At 40.9% G+C, this 19,144-nt stretch overlaps 1 pseudogene; it reads right to left on the bottom strand.

Moving 5' to 3' along the window:
* Positions 1–14,129: 14,129 nt before the first annotated feature.
* LOC139002670 (large ribosomal subunit protein eL30 pseudogene) lies at positions 14,130–14,599 on the bottom strand (annotated as a pseudogene).
* Between the last annotated feature and the right edge of the window lie 4,545 nt (positions 14,600–19,144).

Genomic DNA, 19,144 nt, shown 5'->3' with positions numbered 1-19,144 from the left:
AAAAAAAAATTTCTAGCAACTTGTACTGTGGCACACAGAAGGCATTTAATATTTGCCAAATGACAGAATGAAGAAAATCAGATGAGGTGAAGTAGTTAAACCAATAAGCAATATCATTTACTATAAGCTTTTTGTTTTAGCCCTGGCAATTTACATATATGATTTGGTGGGTCATTATTTAGGTGTATATATTATCTATCTATCTATCTATCTATCTATTCAGTTGGAACACAGAACAGGCTAGAGAAGTAAGTTCAGAGAGTTATCATCACACAGAATGGCTGAAGTAAAGGGATGGCAAGATAATCTAAAGATCACATATGGTGAGAAGAGAATCTTGGGTGACCATCATTTAGTGTGTGACAGAAGGAAAAGAGAGATAAGAAAAGGATAAAAGGTAAGAGTGTTGTCCTGGAATCCAAAGGATAAAAGAGTTTTAAGCAGATGGTGTGTGTAGGTGCCAACTGCTGCCAAAATGTCCAGTAAGAGGACAGAGAAGTAACCATTGAGTTTAATACTCTGAAGTCTTTGGTGATCACGGTAATGCCCATGTTAGTGCAGCGGTGGGTCAAGAGGTGACTGTGAGGGTGAGAAAGGGGAGGCCAGGGATGTAGAGGACAGTTTCAAGAGGCTTGCTGGTAAAGAGAAGCACATAGCCACAGGCGTATGCAGAGTCAATACAGGGTTTTATTTTTAAACTTCTTTTTCCAATTATAGGTAGAGTACATGTTCATTGTAGAAAATTGGGACAGTAATTAAAAAGTATTTTAAACAGTATAAAAAGCCAAAGAGATAATTCATAATCCTACCACTCTAATCCAAACATACTGCCATTTTTTTTTTATTATTCCAGTCTTTTCCATGCATTTTAACCTAGTTGAGAAGAGACCAAATGAGTGATTATAAGCTCTGCTGAGTGAATGAATGAGAAGTTTTATCTCTGTCTAATTAAATAACTCCATATGGAGAAACACCCAGGGAGCAGTGAAGGAGACAAGGGGTCTAGCCAATTAGATCAACCAATTCCATGTTGGTGATTTACTCAGGGATAGATGCCAAAGCCAGTCCTCTGTATGTGCAAACGCAGAGCTCAGAATAATTCATTCACTCAACAAATATGCATTAGTTGTCCACTATGTGCATTGTGTTAGTTGCTGAGGGATAGAGCAGTGATGCAGACAGACTTATCACTTTAGGATATTTTAAAGTGTCATTTGTAGAGGGACATCACTTCATCCTGTGGTATATAGGCATTATACTCACCTACTAGATCTTACAATCAGGCTTTCAATTTTATTTGTAGGACTGCCTCACTTGATATTTCCCCCAATGTTGAAAATTCTTCAGAAAAGTTACTCTTAATACCTGACGTTAAATGTTTAGTTTTTCTTTTCATTTCTCCCCTGCCCCCCATAATAACACTGTCTGAAATAACTTTGAAATTAAGCTCGGTCCATATCTTATACCGTTTTCCTAGAACTGATTCATAGAAGAGGTATTTATCAGGTCAAAAGATCTGAACTTTTCTAAGGCATTTACTAGTAGTTACCTATTATCAAGTTGCCTTCCAGGAAGGTCCTACTAATTTAAACTACTAACAGCAGTATACAAAGATGTCTTTTTCACCTGAGAGAAGGTTCATTTATTTATGTGCTGAGTTGACTGAAATAGGACAAAGGGGAGGGTTGAAGATAAAGAAGATGAAACAAGGTCCCTGAGAAGTAGTGTTGATGAGATTTGGAGAAGGTGCTAGAAGATAGTTTTGGAAAAGAAAACAGAAAACTCTGTTGGGACAGGAGTTAGGGAGGGTGTGGCTATATAGAGTATGTGTGCCTATGTTGAGAGGGGGAGCTGAGGGAGGGCCTACCTGACTACCTCATGGCCACCATTTTCTTCATATGCCGGGAGGCGAGATCATCCTGGCAGGCTGGGGTAAGATAAGGGGAAGTCCGCCAATAGCTTGGGGAGAATGAAGATGTTTTGGAAGGGCTGCGTAGAAAATGGGGCACAATCTAAAAGTTGCAGGTGCCCAGATAATGTAATGTTGCATTTTGTTTACAATTGTAAGTGAAACTTGACCATTGATGCTGGGGACTCTGTTTACAGGGTATAGTGAAATTGAGACTTGACAATTATTTGATTAATTTGATGAATGCTCCAAATTAGGAACACCAGGTCAGGGTATGTTTCCGACTTAAATTATACAGTGCAGTTGTCTACAGTGATCAAATTAACCAGCTGATTGCCAAATCTCTACTTCTCTCTGTCCCCTGTGGACATAGCTTAAAGAACTAATAAGTGAACTGGACGCTGCCCCAATCTATTTTGGGATAATTGATGTCTTTGTACTCGTATCCCAGCAGCTTGGTATTAAACACTGAAGCTTTGTGGAGAATATGTCAGTAGGCGATTTACTACCTCAAAAAGCAGTCTTTCTCCTATAAAGCTTATCAATCAGAACTTTGCAAATTTTCCCAAACTCCCTAAGGAAAATTGTATTTCATTGCTATGGAAAAATATTTGACTCCATGCTTTTTTGCTTTGTAAAATGAATTTGTTTTTGATTCTGAGTACTTAAAGATTTTTGTTTCTGTCTTCATGAATTACTTTAAAACAACTTCAGTTTTACATTTAAATGGTTTTGGTCTTAAAAACATTTCTGCTCACTGAAAATTGGCCCTTTCCCTCTCCTAAATGAAAAGTATCAGTGATTTTTAACTTCTCAAAGAATAAGGAAAATCAATTATGGTTAAGAAACATTTCATTTCTTGCTGTTTAAATATTTCCTCCCTAAATGGATAGTCAATGGAATGTAGGCTGTGGAATGAATAGAGGCAGTTACTGAGGTAACTTGGGCTCTGAAACCTATTTTGGGAAACTACAATGTAATCAGAATATTTTAGCAGGTGACTTCAATGCTTTGAGCTTCCTTTGTATGTTCTTAAGCAATGCCATGCCATGCCATGCCATTTATCTATATTTATAAAAGGCTAATATGCAAAGTGTCCCCTCAGGAATTCAACCAGGAGGAGTTCGATCACTTGCTATGATGTGTGCTGACCACCAGGGGGCAGCATGGAACATGGTGGCCAACTAGCGGCGGGGTGCTGAGGGAGTGAGGGAAGGAGGAGGCGGGGAGGTAGGTAACCTGATTGGCCCTGATCGCTGGCCAGGCCTAGGAACCCTATCCATGCACAAATTTTGTGCACTGGGCCTCTAGTTTATATATGAAAGTGAAGGTAACCAGTAGTTTTACTCCAACTTGGACTCTTCCCTTCACAGACTCAGCCCACTTCCCTTATGCAAGTATTCATCCCCTGCAGGGCTATGATGGTGTGAGATGATGGTGGAAGAGGGCCTGGCATAAGATCTCAGACCTCTCAAAAAACTTAAAAACTGTGAGAGTTTGCTAGCAGACCAAATTCTAACAAACAACAACCCTGCTTCAATTTAAATATTGATCAAATAAAGTGTGGTCATGGATGCTAACAACAGCTTTTGGCATTAGAGATTTGTTATATGCTCTTATGGATTGTAAAATAGATAAACAAGCAGAAATTCAGAACAGCAGAATTACATCCTTTGCATCTAGATTTTAATCTGTTTTTGGTCCAAGTCTTAGGACTGGCAAAAATAAGTCAGGCTCAACTGAGTTACTTCCACGACAGCTCAAAAGAAATGTATGTAAATGAGGACACCTGGGGTTGCCTTGGCTTTCCTGTTTCAATGTCCTACCCAGAGTGGGGAAACCTCCAGGTCAGAAGAACCCATAACGCAGTTTTTTGTTTTTTTTTTAATAACACAGTTTCTTGAGAAACTATAAATCTAAACTTTTCACAGGAAATCTATGCTTTCTAAATGTTGGTATCTCATATATAGTGTTTTCCTGTGGTACTGGTCCAGATTCAGCCTGAGGCTGTTGGTCTGTGACCTCAGACGGAAAGATTCCCACACTCTGAATTTTTAGGTAAAAAGCCAGAATTCACCATTTTCCTAGAAGGAGGTCTATGCTTATGTCACATGAGTTTTGAACACATGTCTTTTCATCATTTAATCTGCTCAGCCTTCTTGTTAAGTTTCAAAGAAATAAGGAGAAACTCACATTTGAATAGAAGGAAGACAGGACTACAATTAGACTTATTGCATTGTTTAATTTCCTCAGAACTCTCCATGTCAACTTTTCTGGCTAGATTATGCTATAAGGAATCATTTACTGCATATTTTATGGCATTTTCTTTCTAGTGCAAACACATTGTGATTTTATTTTCTAATTTCAAAAGTCATAGATTGCCTGTTGTTTTAGTTTAAAAAAGAAAAAGAAATAACTTATTTTTGGAAGTATCTCTCTAGGGAGTAGTTAAGTAAATGATGGTGAAATGTCACAAGGCGAGTCTTTATCATCCTGGGAAGTGTAGGAAGAAAAGGCCCTTTGACTTAGGTGTGAGTAAAATGATTTTATTTTATTTTTATTTTTTGACATCTTTGTCTTTTTTATTGTTGTTATTTTTTTGTTTTGTTAATCCTCATCTGGGATATTTTTCCATTGATTTTTAGGGAGAGTGGAAGAGAAATGGAAAGACAGAGAGAAACATCCATGTGAGAGAAACACGTCAATTGGTTGCCTCCTCCACAAACCCTGACCAGGGCCCCGGGCCGGGGAGGAGCCTACAACCAAGGTACATGCTCTTGACAGGAATGAACCAGGAATCCTTTGGTCCGCAGGCTCTGTCCACTGAGCCAAACCGAGTAGGGCAATAAAATGATTTTAACAGAAGGATCAAATCATGCTGAAATGGAGCCCAGAGTCACTGTAGTTCCATAACTGATTCTGTCAGGGACATCTCGAGATGTATTTGTTTCAGGTGATGAATACCTTATAATATTTGTTTCTCTCTTAATGAAGTAATATAAAGCAACGGTGGTACATGCAACAAACTTCCATTTATGTTAGAATGATATAAGATTAGATGTGTTGGTGAGTGAAATCTGCTGTACTGACTTATATTCATTTATAAAATAAGCATTTGTTGGGAACCTATTATTATATTGAGATACAAAGATAAATCAACAAAATAGTTAATAGTCATTCCATTGATGGCACACATATGACAATTAAAATAGCATTTTTCTCTCCTCTCCCCTCTTGCTGATAGCAAACTATATCTTTGAGTTGCATAATTTGAGAGTAAGAGAGATAGGAAAAACACCTTCCAGGAAGATCTTTCCTTTCTAAACATGTAACTAGTGTCTTCCATTGTCAGTGGGGTCCTCATTATAGGCTTGCAAGGAAGTATTCAGGAGAAGTTTGGGGAGAATTACTTCGAAATGTCAAATGAGCTCATTCTGGGTGTAGAAATTTACATAGCATTGATAGCAGTGAAAATAAAATCAGTGAATAAATTCTTATTGATGAAGGTAAAAAAAATCTTAATGTTCCATTGATTGAATTTTGAGTGCTTGCCTAGAGTACCATGTGCTTTTTGATTTTCCAGTTAGCATTTCAGTATGGATACAGAAGGCAAGATTAACACAGATCAAGTAACAAGGAAAGAGAAAAGGAGAGACAATCCTGTATGACACAGAGGCAGACAGCACAAGGAGAACACCAGACCTGGCAAAGCCACATTATCCAAAGAGCACTGTAACTTTTGCCCATAATCTCTCTCTGTTATAACAGTGAACTCTAATATAGCACTTGGTATGTGCCAGGCAGTTCTAAACCTATAACAAGTCATAGATGTTGTATATGAAATAGATGTAAGATAGACAAGAGAACTTGTTAATTTTACAAGGGTTACTTTTATTTTTTAAAAAGTAAACTCCATTTTCACATCAGTTAGGACTGCATTCAAGTGTCATTGAGAAAAGAAACCTCAGTCCCGAGGAACCAGTGGACATTTGGTCACCAAGCCAGTGCCTAAATGGAGTTAGCCAGGTCAGCATCCTTCAGGCAGGAAGTGCAAACTTTCACCTGGCTCAAATGATTAATCTTTGCTGTATCATAAAGCACATTAATGTCTTGCAATATCAGGGGTCACTAATATAAATAATAGTGATTACAATGCTATACAATAAAAAAAGTTTAAGATTTCTAGACATTTGATACTAGAGATAAGGTTTTTCGGTTTCTGTGGTCAAGCGAGATGTATGCGTGTTTCTGTACATGTATGTGTGTATATATTAGGTTAGCATGTATGCTCATCCACTTACTCATGTGTGTATGCTTACTTACAAGTTGATGACTTTGCCAAAGAAACAAAGATGAGAAAACTACTGTATGGTCTTAAAAATCAATCAAAACTTGCTGTTGGCTTGTAGAGCTCCTAGAATTTCTCACATGTAAGGTCCCTGGAACAGGAGGAAGGAGCCATGCCTACATGTGTGCTGGGGTCCAATCCCAGCGGGTCCAGGGGTCCCCAAAGGTGTGGACGGAGTCGGCGAAGAAGGAATGACACGAAGACAGCCTTCAGTTGATCAGCAGCCTAGTCAGGACCTCTAGCCAGGATCTCCAGCCAAAGTTCTGGTCGGAGCTCTGGTTAGGAACTGATGAGGATCTGATGTTCATTGTCTTGTTACATCCGTATTTATACCAGCCGATTTTAATCCTGTCAATTTCTATTACAAAGGTTAGGGCATTTCTTATCTCCATTCCAGGGAGTAAAGATTATGTAGCTTAACTACCCGCCTGGCACTTAATTAAGGGGTTGTATCCCCTCCCCAACCTCAGGGAAAGATCCCCACCTGGGGAAACAACCTTTCTCGGAGAGGTGACCTTGGTTAAAACACATGGCGCTAAAGGGAGCAAACATATTAAGAACAGTATGCTATATATGCCAGGTCCCTTGAAACATATGCTGTGCAGATGTTTCTTTCCTGCAGCGACTGTGTCAAGCAGCAAGGATGGACCGGCTTCCGGCAAATTCCCCCTTTTTTATTTTTTAAATGATAGCGCATGCAAATCAGCGGCCACCTCTCAGATTGGGCTGTTTAAGACTCGGAAGAAGACTGACAAGCAATGATAGCGAGCATAGCTATAAACATAGTGGATGGAGTGCACAAGGAGCCTTGTTCCTGTAGAAGGTTGCTGGCCTCTTCAGTCAAGGGATTTCAGCTGTCCTCAAGTCGGGGGATTGGTTGTCCTTGTTGATCTGGCTACGGGCAGCATCATTGGTGGTGGGCTTCCCGAAGCATCAGTGAGTTGAAGGACTGCATCAAAGGGTCCATCAGGGCGGTGCTTGATGGTGGTGTCAGTGTCTGGGGAGGAGTCAGCTGTGCCCTCTGGGTCGGCCGATATGGATAATACCGGGGAGGAGGAGGATGAGGAGGAGACGGAGGGTGGTGTGACATAAGGTCAGATTAGACAGTCTGGAATCCACACAGGTGAGTCTGCATCCTGTGGAAATATACAAGCATCTCCTCTCCCCCAGGTTAAAAGTACATCAGGTCCCTTCCAGGCTCCTGTAAATAAGTCTTTCCATTTGACGAAATAAGTGAGTTTCTGCTAAATGAAAGTTTCTTTTGCTGATTTACTCAGAGTCCTCGGACTTGGCTGAGAGAGTAGCTTCCACTTCTTGCTTTTCTACCATCTGTTGGGCCTCAGTTGTTAACTTCTTCAGCTGACCCTATGTTGGCACCTCAGTTCCTTGCATAGCCTTCCTTTTCTTCTTTTTTCCACTTTTCTGTCATCGCGGCAACTCTAAGTCTTTGGAACGATGAGACAAGGAGCTTCTCTGGGTCCATTGTGGTGACGCACGTAATGCATTTACTCAATCCAAGGCAGGCATTAAAAAGAAAAACCCCAAATGCTTTCTTGTATTCATTTTAAGAGTAGGATTGGTGCTTTTCGCTATTACCTGAGTCCTGATCTACCACCCCAGGGAGAGCTTTCCAATCCTGCACTTTTCCGGGGTGGAAAGGCTGCAGTGGGGTTAAGGATAAGGCTCCTTGGGCCTATCTTCTCCCATGCCTCTACATTTACCTTTCCGGCACCTTTCCTTCCTCAGAAAAGCATGGATATACTTCTTGTATAAAACATTCCATCTGACTGGGAGTAACCTTAACTCCTCTGCTAGCAAGCATATGTGTTAAAAGATCAATACAGAGTCTTTTTTCTTTAGACTCAGTATGGCACATCTTCTTAATCTAAAGATCAATACAGAGTCTTCTTTCTTTGGACTCAGTATGGCACATCTTCTCAATCTAAGTTCTTTACTATCCACCTTCTTACCCTACTTATCCTCTATAGGGGGGTCTGTAGCACCCTGGTGGAGTCCTATCCGTCCCGAGTGTGGGGGTTCTCAATGGGGGTGGGGGCTTACCTAGGGGAATCCTGTTCCAGGGGTTCCCAAAGGTGTGGACGGAGTCAGTGAAGACTATCCACCTTCTTCCTACGGTGGAGTCCTATCCGTCCCGAGTGCGGGGGGCTTACCTAAGGGTCCCTGTTCGGGCGCCATATGTTGGGGGTCCAGCCCCAGCGGGTCCAGGGGTCCCCAAAGGTGTGGACGGAGTCGGCGAAGAATGAATGACGTGGAGACAGCGTTCAGTTGATCAGCATGGTTGGGTTCTCTCTCCAGGATCTCCAGCCAAGTTCTGTGTTGAATCTCCAGCCAAGTTCTGGCTCTAGGATCTCTTGCCAAGTTCTGTAGCCAGGTTCTGTCCAGGATCTTTTGCCATGTTCTCTGGCTAGGTTCTGGCTAGGTTCTGGTTAGGATCTGACGAGGGTCTGATGAGGAGCTGATGAGGAGCTGATGAGGTTCTGATGTGGATCTGATGTTCATTGTCTTGTTACATCCGTATTTATACCAGCCGATTTTAATCCTGTCAATTTCTATTACAAAGGTTAGGGCATTTCTTATCTCCATTCCAGGGAGTAAAGATTATGTAGCTTAACTACCCGCCTGGCACTTAATTAAGGGGTTGTATCCCCTCCCCAACCTCAGGGAAAGATCCCCACCTGGGGAAACAACCTTTCTCGGAGAGGTGACCTTGGTTAAAACACATGGCGCTAAAGGGAGCAAACATATTAAGAACAGTATGCTATATATGCCAGGTCCCTTGAAACATATGCTGTGCAGATGTTTCTTTCCTGCAGCGACTGTGTCAAGCAGCAAGGATGGACCGGCTTCCGGCACATGTGGGGATGAAAAGGTTCTAGGAAGGGTGGAAGAAGAAATGCAGAGACCAAAATCCAAGCAAGGTGTGACTCTTTGGGTGTAATAGTAAATGATAGGGGAGAGGAGCAGGAACTGGCAGAGGGTCTGAAAGGTGGAAGGATAACGTTGGGCAAGGAGGAAGCAGAGGTGGTTGACAAGAATGACTTTCCCATGAGTCAGATGGACTTTGTGCTCCTGGGTCTTTTCTCATTCTGTTCCTGGTCTTGTCAGGACTTGACTAGGTAGGTATTGGCCCAGGTGATCCTGAGAACTCTCATGTGCACATTTTGAAACTAAGCATTATCAGGCAGGTAACTTTATTAAGTGGGCATTCCCCTTTTCCTCCTATGTTTATTTAGAGACTGCTTTTTTTTTTTTTTTCTTTAAAGAGCTTTAAGTACATTCTTCCAGATGCTGGAGCCTAGATGCTTCAAATAAAGAACACACATATACCAGGAAAATTTACACATTGACTTATTGGTTCAATAAATATTTTCCCAGACTTTGTTTTAAGTACAAGGAACCTGCTGTGAACAAGTCACGGGGCCTTGTAGGGTCTGGTGAGGGAGAGTTAACTCTTTAGTTCTATCCTTTCACAGGCCCTATCAAGCAAACTATTTGAATCAACCTTGCATGTTTTTGATTCACTCATTTTATACAGAGAGTTCAGAAATTCAACTGGGAATAGCAATATTAGAATTTGAATTTGCCTCTAGATCCAGTCAATCATAGAATTCCCAAATATAGTGTCTCTTTTTGGTCCTTCCAGATCAGATGTTAGTGTTGATAAGCCAATAGGCAGCGGCTCAGGACAGCGTCCTTCCGATTTATGTGGGAACATAAATGTTAATTTATTCCCCCATTTTAACAAACTCCATAAAACGCCAGGATACTTTAATAGCTAAAACATAAAATTATTTCCCAGCTTACTTCAGATTTCATTGAAAAGTTTGGGTCATTTTATTAAACAACTACATTTTCCAATGATCATGAAAACAGAGTAGAGAAAATTTTATTTTTAAGCAGAAAAAGAAATACAATTCATTTTCTGAAATAGAGAAGATTTTCTTGTTTCCATCTCCTTACCCAAGTTCCTAAAAAAATCTTAGAGGAAGACTCTTCTGACCAGTTTTGTATGAATTAGAAGATAATTTCCATCTTTGCTCAGTTAAAAATCTACATGTAATTATTAGTAATGATACATACTCATAAAGTATTTTTTTTTCCTGATAGCTTAAGGTGCTGTTAAGAGAGGTAAATTTCTAACACCCAGGGAGTCCCTTATTAGAAAGGATTATAATTTAAAAGATCAACCTGTCTTACCCTAATTGCTCCAAGTTTTCTTTTAATGTCCATGCCTGAGTTTTAAGGCATGATATATCATTAAGAACTCTAGACATAGCATACATTATGATGATTCTTTCATTGTAATTTGGGCCTATCACCCTTCTACATTCATTGAGCTAATAATTCACTGATCATTTGGTTTAAGAATTTCATTTAAAATAGCTCTGAGGACAAAAGGAATAGAAGGATCTGTTCCCTCGCATTTTTGTCCAGCTCTTCCATTTATTTTATTTATTTTTTGAAATAGTGGTTCTATGCATTTTATTTATTTTTTATAATTATTGTTGAAAGTATTACATATGTCTCCTTTTTCCTCCATGGAGCCCTCTCCAGCCCATCCCTGACCTCCTACCCCAGGACCTCACCACTCCATTGTCTGTGTACTCCTCTATTTGTTAGAAGTGTGGGGGAAGGTATAATGAGCATAGATAGAACACTATATGAGGGGTCGAGGGAGCCAGGTCCTGTCTCTGTGTCCTGCTTCTGCCACAACCTGGTCAGGCAATCTTGGACATACTTAACACCTTTTTACCTAGCAACTCTTCTTGTTTATCTTGTCACCATAGGTTTGTAAATTGGGACTTCATCTGTGGCTGTTAGTGTGCTTCAAGGATTGGCTTTTAGGGGTTGGGTGTCTGTAAATCTCTATAAATAGCAGGCTTCATTCTCTTCATGGACATTATCTTTTCCTGGGTCCATAATTTTATGTTCAGGTTCTCTAAAGGATGTGTGATCTTTAAGATAACTGATTCTGGAGAATCACTCAAGTCTTTTCAATAGTAACATTTTATGGCTACAGGCTGTCTTCGTGTGTGCAAGATTTCTTCCAGATCATAAAAATGTATTGAGCTTGTCACTTACTTGAAGGAAAGATTCTGACCACAACTCTTAAGAACATGGCTTAGAGAGCCTTACTAGAAGGGAAAAAGGAGACTTGTTGCTCCACCATATAGAGTGTGTATATCTATAATAATAAAAGCATAATATCCTAATTAGACTGGATAGCCAAACAACCTTCTGACGTCCTTCCGGATGACCTTTGGATGAAGCTGGGGCTGTGAGGACTGAAGCAAGCTGCCATGGATGCAAGGGCAGAGCCACTTGCACAAATTTCATGCATCGGGCCTCTAGTGTGTATGTGTATATATATATATATGTATATATATATATATGTATATATATATATATACATATATATATATACAAATATTGTATACAAATATATACATATATTTGTATACATATGTATTCCTATGTATGTATGTATGTACACACATATATACAAGTACCATATACACATATATGGAATTAAAGACAACTCTGATCAAGGTTTTTAAAGTGCTTATTTAGAATGTCAGTGTCTGGCGTGACAAAGCTTTAGCCTTAATATTAAACCAATATGTTCTTTGAAATTTTTCTTATTATCAATTTGTTTTAGATGTGCCTCTCATAAGTAACATGTACCTGGACTTTATTACCGCAATTTGATAACCTCTGTATTTTACCTGATGAATTTAATTACATTTATTATGATTACTTATTTCTGTTTGTATGTTCTATTTACTATGCTTTGTATGCTTTCTATTTTCTATTTTTTTTTGAGGGGGGGATTGATTTACTTTTTCTAAATTCTTCTTAACTGGGTTAAAAATTTTAGAATCTATTTCTAAATTTTTAGTAACTACTTAAAATATTTTTTTAAAATTAAATCTTTATTGTTCAGATTATTACATTTGTTCCTCTTTTCCCCCCCCATAACTCCCCTCCTCCCAGTTCCCACCCCACCCTCCACCCTCACTCCCCACCCACTGTCTTCATCCATAGGTGCACGATTTTTGTCCAGTCTCTTCCCGTATCTCCCACTTCCCTTTCCCCCCCAAGAATAGTCAGACCATTCCCTTTCTATGTCCCTGATTCTATTATAATAACCAGTTCATTCTGTTCATCAGATTATTTATTCACTTGATTCTTAGATTCACTTGTTGATAGATGCATGTTTGTTGTTCATAATTTGTATCTTTACCTTTTTCTTCTTCTTCCTCTTCTTAAAGGATACCTTTCAGCATTTCATATAATACTGGTTTGGTGATGATGAACTCCTTTAGCTTTTCCTTATCTGTGAAGCTCTTTATCTGACCTTCAATTCTGAATGATAGCTTTGCTGGAAAAGTAATCTTGGTTGTAGGTTCTTGGTATTCAGCACTTTGAATATTTCTTGCCATTCCCTTCTGGCCTGCAAAGTTTCTGTAGAAAAATCAGCTGACAGTCGTATGGGTACTCCCTTGTAGGTAACTAAGTTTCTTTCTCTTGCTGCTTTTAAGATTCTCTCTTTGTCTTTTGCTCTTGGCATTTTAATTATGATGTGTCTTGGTGTGGTCCTCCTTGGATTCCTTTTGTTTGGGGTTCTCTGTGCTTCTTGGACCTGTAACTCCATTTCTTTCACCAGGTGGGGGAAGTTTTCTGTCATTATTTCTTCAAATAGGTTTTCAATATCTTGCTCTCTCTCATCTTCTGGTACTCCTATAATTCTGATGTTGGTATGCTTGAAACTGTCCCAGAGGCTCCTTACACTATCTTCATATTTTCGGATTCTTTTTTCATTTTGCTTTTCCGGTTGGGTGTTTTTGCTTCTTCGCATTTCAAATCTTTGACTTGATTCTTGCGCTCCTCTGTTCTGCTGTTGGGTGTCTGTATAATATTCTTTATTTCAGTCAGTGTATGCTTAATTTCTAGTTGGTTCTTTATCACAACATCGAGGGTCTCATTAGATTTCTTGAGGATCTCATCAAGTTTATCGGCAGTTTCTAGAAAATTATTGAAAGACCTTAAAAGTGCATTTTTTAGCTCTATATCCTCCATTTCTGTCATGTTTTTTTGTCTCCGCATTTTTTATGCTTTCTTGGTGCACCCCCTTGTGGTCTTTGTGCGCAGTCTTGTTGTAGTTAAGCCTTGATTGTTGTTGGCAATACTAGGGGTGAATTGACCTCCAGGATAACTGGCTATGAGAGTCAGCTGTGTCTGCAGTGGGAGAGCTTCTGTGCTGGATCTCTAGGGCGGAGCTAGTCTAGCGTTTGCCTAAGGCTATCCGGCAAATGCCTCTGTGTAGGGCTTGGGCGGGACGGGTCCCTGGGGATCTACAGGGCGGGTGGAGCGAGCAGTTATGGCTGCTCTCAGATCCGTCCCCAGGGGCTCTGCCTCTCAGAGTCCCGGGAGAGAAAGCTGCATTCGAGTTCCGACCAAAGCCAGACAGTCCCATTTCTCCCGTTTGAGTCTGGGTCCCTAGAGACTCGCCCGGATCTGGAGCTCAGAGTCTGAAACTCCCTCCCGATTGAAAACAAGAACCTCGCCCTTCGCCGACCCGCTCCACATGCACTCCACACCTTAGTATTCCACTTCCGCACTGCGCTTCCTCTGAGTCTCGGTATGGATTTCTCTTTCCTTCTAGTTGTAGGATTTCCACTCAGCCAGCCTTCCTGTGGTTCTGGGTGATGTCCGTTCCGTCTTTTAGTTGTATTTTTGAAGTGGTTGTTCGAGGCAGCAAACTCCGGCGTTAACCTATGCCGCCATCTTGGTTTCTCCCACTACTTAAAATTTTAACATGAATTTATATACTTTTAGTTTATGAAAAATTTACTTTTCACCAGTCTGTTCTGGTGGGCTTCTAATGATAATCAGAATCACCTGGGTCAATGACAGTCCGTGTGCGTGTTCTGTAGTATTTTCCCCACGCTGTGCCCAATTTAATATTATTGCCACTGTAGTGATGGACACCAGTCTTGGCCAACCATAGTGCCCTATTTCAGATTTCCTCCAGGCTGGGCAGTGTTGACAAGGATGACCAGTTTTGCTTTGTCTTGTCTGATCATCTTCAGCGTCTGCTTGTACCACAGCACGTACTTTCTACTTTTTCTAACAAGTTGGAGCCTAGAGTTGATCAACTCCAGGGACTTTTTCATCTTCTTTTGGCCACCTTCCTGTGTTAGGTGCAGGACAGCCCCCAACCAAGAACAGCACCAGGAGTACCCAGGAGCGAGAAAGGAAGGAGTTCCCACAATACAAAGCTCTTCATTACCCAGCCTAGGTCCCCTGTACTCAGACATTTAAATTTTGATAAAGTGGTCTCTATTGGAAGCAGTTGTTATTTGATATGTACATCTTGAAGAAAGATGACACCCAAGTTGTGAGATTTAAGGCTGCAAATGATAGAGCCTGATTTCAGGCTGGGTGCTAATGTCAGTAGAGATTTAATAGCTAAGGATTAATAAAGTACTGTGAATGTTTTTATTAGTGCTCTGTTACAAAGTTCAACAGATCTTGAGTGGTCTGCCTAACACTGTTTTCCCCATAAACTCTGTTATGTTTCAATTTTGCAGAAGGCAAGGTTTTTTTTTTTCAGTTACACATAAGTATATTGTGTTATAGCAGAAATGCCATAGATGGAAACATAGGAATGTAAATGAAATCTTATATTTACTTGCTACCTTACTCTTAAAATGCTTCCACAAACAGCAACTAGTTAGGAATAAACGCAGACAGAATGGCACAGTGGAAGAGAGCCTTGGATTAGGCCTATGGGCTACTGGGTTCTAATCTGGGCTCTTCACTGATTTACTGTGCACTGTAGGCTGAATTGTAGTCCCCCCAAAATTGTAGTATTAATCCCCAATACCTCAGAACATGACTGTATTTGAAGAGAGGGCCTTAAAGGGATAAAGTTAAATGAGTCGTTAGTGTGGGCCCTAATCCATATGACTGGTATCCTTAGAAAAAGAGGAGACTAGCATATGGACAGGCACAGAGGAAAGACCCGGTGAAGATTCAGGGGAAAGAAGGCCATCTACAAGCCAAGGGGCGAGGCCTTGGAAGAAGCCAACCTTGTCAACACCTTGATCTCAGACTTCTAGCCTTCAGAACTGTGAGAAAATGAATTTCTGCTAGTTAAGCCACCAGCCTGTGGGACTTTGTGATGGTAGCAGTAGCAAACTAATATATTGGGTAACCCTGGGTATTGAACCTCTCTGAATTTTCACTTTCTTATCTATAAAGTAGAGATGATGACATAAAAAAATAAGAGATATTTAAAAATAAACAGGTAAAGTAAACTATTCTGTATGGGGTGGGGGAGTTGATAGGAAATACTATAGAATCACAGTAGGTTTTTAATTTATTTATCTAAAAGCCTGAGAAAGAAGAGATGGGTATATTCTGATTTGAAAGGCCAAACATGCTACATTAAAATAAATAAATGAATGGATAATCATTTATAGGAAAAATTTGCAATAGCATAATGCCATCAATTAAAGAGTGCTCCGAGGGAATTTCAAATATAATTTGACTTCCTCTCACCCCAAATTTAAATTTGTATCAACTCTCTAGAAACACACATATTGCATAAATTAGGACACACCCATACTTCTTAAATAGTTAAAGTTTGATTTAATAAAAGACTTCAGGATGCTGAGAGCAGCCTGGGCCTGCTGATATTGTAATGCATGCATAGGCTGCAGGTGGTAATCAGAGCTGTGGTGGGCATTTCACTTTGCACCTCCCGGGGCACCAATTTTCAGAAACTGTTAGAACCCAATAGAAAAATCTCACCTAAGATTCATCTGTGAGCTAAATTACAGGGGAAGCCATTATCATTCATTTTACATGTACAGCAGAGCACCTTTGGATCACAGGGAAGGATTTTGCTAGTTTTGAGAATCCTGAGAATTGAAATGGGCAACCAAGGTATTTCATTGTTCTTCTGATCAGGAAATAATTCTTAATTGAACCCAAGAAAATATGCCTAGCCCTTGATGCCTAAGTTCTGGAGTGGAGATGGAAGAGTAAAAGTTTAAAATCTGTTTGGAAGAGATCAAATACTAAACAATTAGAAATCAATGAGCTGTTGAGCTATATTGAGTTAAGTGGGAGGGATTTCAGAGGAGGGTAAGAACAGTATGATGAGTTTGAAAAAATGGGTGAGGCTGAGAGAAGATGTGGGAAAGATTTGGAAATGGGAAGCTCAAAGTAGAGAATACACTGGAGGTTATTTTTGGTTGGGTACCATTTGAGGGGAAGGATGTGTGTGTGTGTGTGTGTGTGTGTGTGGTGTTGTACATATGTACTTATGCACCACTTTCTTGGGGGAGTGTTGAGAGAAAGCATTTAAGTAGAAGAAACTAGATACTGCACATAAGAGAGATCAGGCTTAAGAAAAAGATATGCAGTTCCATCCCATTTGCTGTCAGGAATAGGAATGGGTTATTTCTAAATCTTGAGAATAACCTACAGTATTAAGTACTACCAACTTTATTTTCATACTAGAGGCCCAGTGCACAAAATTTGTGCACATAGGGGGGAGGGTCCCTCAGCCCGGCCTGCGCCCTCTCACAGTCCTGGAGCCCCGCAATTGATTGCCCTGGAGAGGGAGGCCCCACCCACCCACTGAAGCACCACCGCTGGCCAGGTAGCCTGGGTCTCTCTCTTTGGGGTGATCATGGAGCCCCCTCCCTGATTATTGCCCCACTAACCAGTGGCCTGGGCCTCCCCTGCGGGGCGATTGTGAGTCAATGGCAGGCCCCCTGACCAATCATATCGCACCTGCCTTGCTGGCCTAGCGCCAGTGAATGTCATAGCGTGATTGTCTGGACGGTCATTCTTTTCAGCTATTCAGTCGATATGCATATTATGCTTTTATTATTATAGCTAAAAGAACTGAAGTTTAGAGAAATTGACTGACTTGCCTTCAGTCACACATATTAAATGCACAAGCCTTTTAAGTCTTCAGGAGGTTGTCTAGGCGTAGTGGGACATCCATGGGTTCATATGGGTACCCTAAAATAATGGGTGCTATTGGTGCCCACAACAGCATGCACTTTATCAGCTGGTGGACCCAACCCTCAGGTGCATTAATTCCTGGGGAGGACACCCTCCACTAGATCTCGGCCAATGACCATTATGCACGGGGTACCAAAGGCTAGCCCCTTTGCTCAAGCTGGGCTCACTTGGTAATGTGCTTTGTGCTCCAGAGCTCGCACAGACCCAGCTCGCCTGAAACTGGATCACATTCTAGCCTTGCTTCTCCCCCTTCCTCCCCATACACCCTGTCCTGCATCCTTTCCTCCTTCTCTCCTGAGAGCACTCCCCCAATAAATCAAACTCTACCTAAGACACAAACGTTCCCCAGATATGCCTCTGAATTTGTATCAGTGTGTACAGCATATCATTGCTGCACGTGAGTACACTGTGTTGTGAAACGGTCAACATTGTGCTGAGTAGGTGGTGGAGCGGGTGATGGTGACCTCCACCGCTAGCCAGCATGTATATGGTAAACAATCTACTGCATCTCCTTACCTAAAGCTTATGACTAAGCCATCAGTTAGGTTCTATGATTATCCCTGCATTTACAGGTGAGGAAACCCCATTTGAGAGAGGATATATTATTTGCTCATGACCACATGGTGTGTAAGGCACACCACCAGAATTCCAACACACCTGTGTTTAATTTCAGTCACCTCCAAAAATATCAGAACATGTAACTTAATAAATGTGCAACTTACTGAATTGTGTAAGAACTATGTATGGCTCAGCACAGTCAGGGCAGTAAATAGCTCTATGCAGTGTTGAAGGGAGAACCGAATAATAATGGTGGATTCAATTTAATTCCTTCAGTGGGTTGCCATGAACAGAAACTGATTTGAGAACTACTAAGCACAAAAGAGGATGCCAAATTGGGCAGAGGAGTTTGAAGTTGGTAGAAGATATGGTGACCACATAATTATCCAAATTGGAGCACTATTGAGGATGATAGGAGATGCCATTAGTAATTACACAAGGATAACAAGTGTAAGCCAGGACTATTTAGCAAACCAGGATGTATAGTCACCTCAGTAATAGGAAGCACTGGGGAGCTATGGTAGGTTCTTGAGCAGTGGTGTGAAGCAATTTTTCTATCAATTGTATGCAACGTGGTTTAGAAGAAACCTTGAAGGCTGAGAAAATACCAGGTATCAATTGTTCTAGAGCAGCGGTTCTCAACCTGTGGGTCGAGACCCCTTTGGCAGTCGAACGACCCTTTCACAGGGGTCGCCTAAGACCATCCTACATATCAGATATTTACATTACGATTCATAACAGTAGCAATATTACAGTTATGAAGTAGCAACAAAAATAATTTTATGGTTGGGTCACAACATGAGGAACTGTATTTAAAGGGCCAGAAGGTTGAGAACCACTGTTCTAGAGGCACTAATGTATGGTATGTTGGAGTTTCTGTCCTAGCCCCTGGTTTTCTCTCTAGTTTATTGCTGGAAATGGTTGTCCTTTCTGGACCTCAACATGCTTGTCAGAGACTATCAGCCAATCCTCTTGTCCCAGGGGATCAGAACTCTGTCCAGGTTCCCCCAACCACTGGTTAGATCCTTTGTTTAATCCAGATGGACTCTGCCTCGGATCCAAACTCTCCTCATCCTGCCGCTCTGCTCCCCATGGAGTAGCTGCACCCCCTGGGGTGTCCCATGCCCCACAGAGCATTGTGATTGCTCCCCATGGACCCTTCTGGGTGAGTAAGAGAGAAGGGATGTGCGTCTGCCAGTGAGACACTCAGGCATTCTGCCTAGAAATAGTTGTCTCTTCAAGGTCATCTCCCTCCGGCTAAT

Source organism: Myotis yumanensis, unplaced genomic scaffold, assembly GCF_028538775.1.
Source record: "Myotis yumanensis isolate MYYU_CA2020_CCGP unplaced genomic scaffold, mMyoYum1.0.hap1 SCAF_2, whole genome shotgun sequence".
NCBI lineage: Eukaryota > Metazoa > Chordata > Mammalia > Chiroptera > Vespertilionidae > Myotis > Myotis yumanensis.
This window is presented reverse-complemented; position numbering and strand designations above follow the sequence as displayed.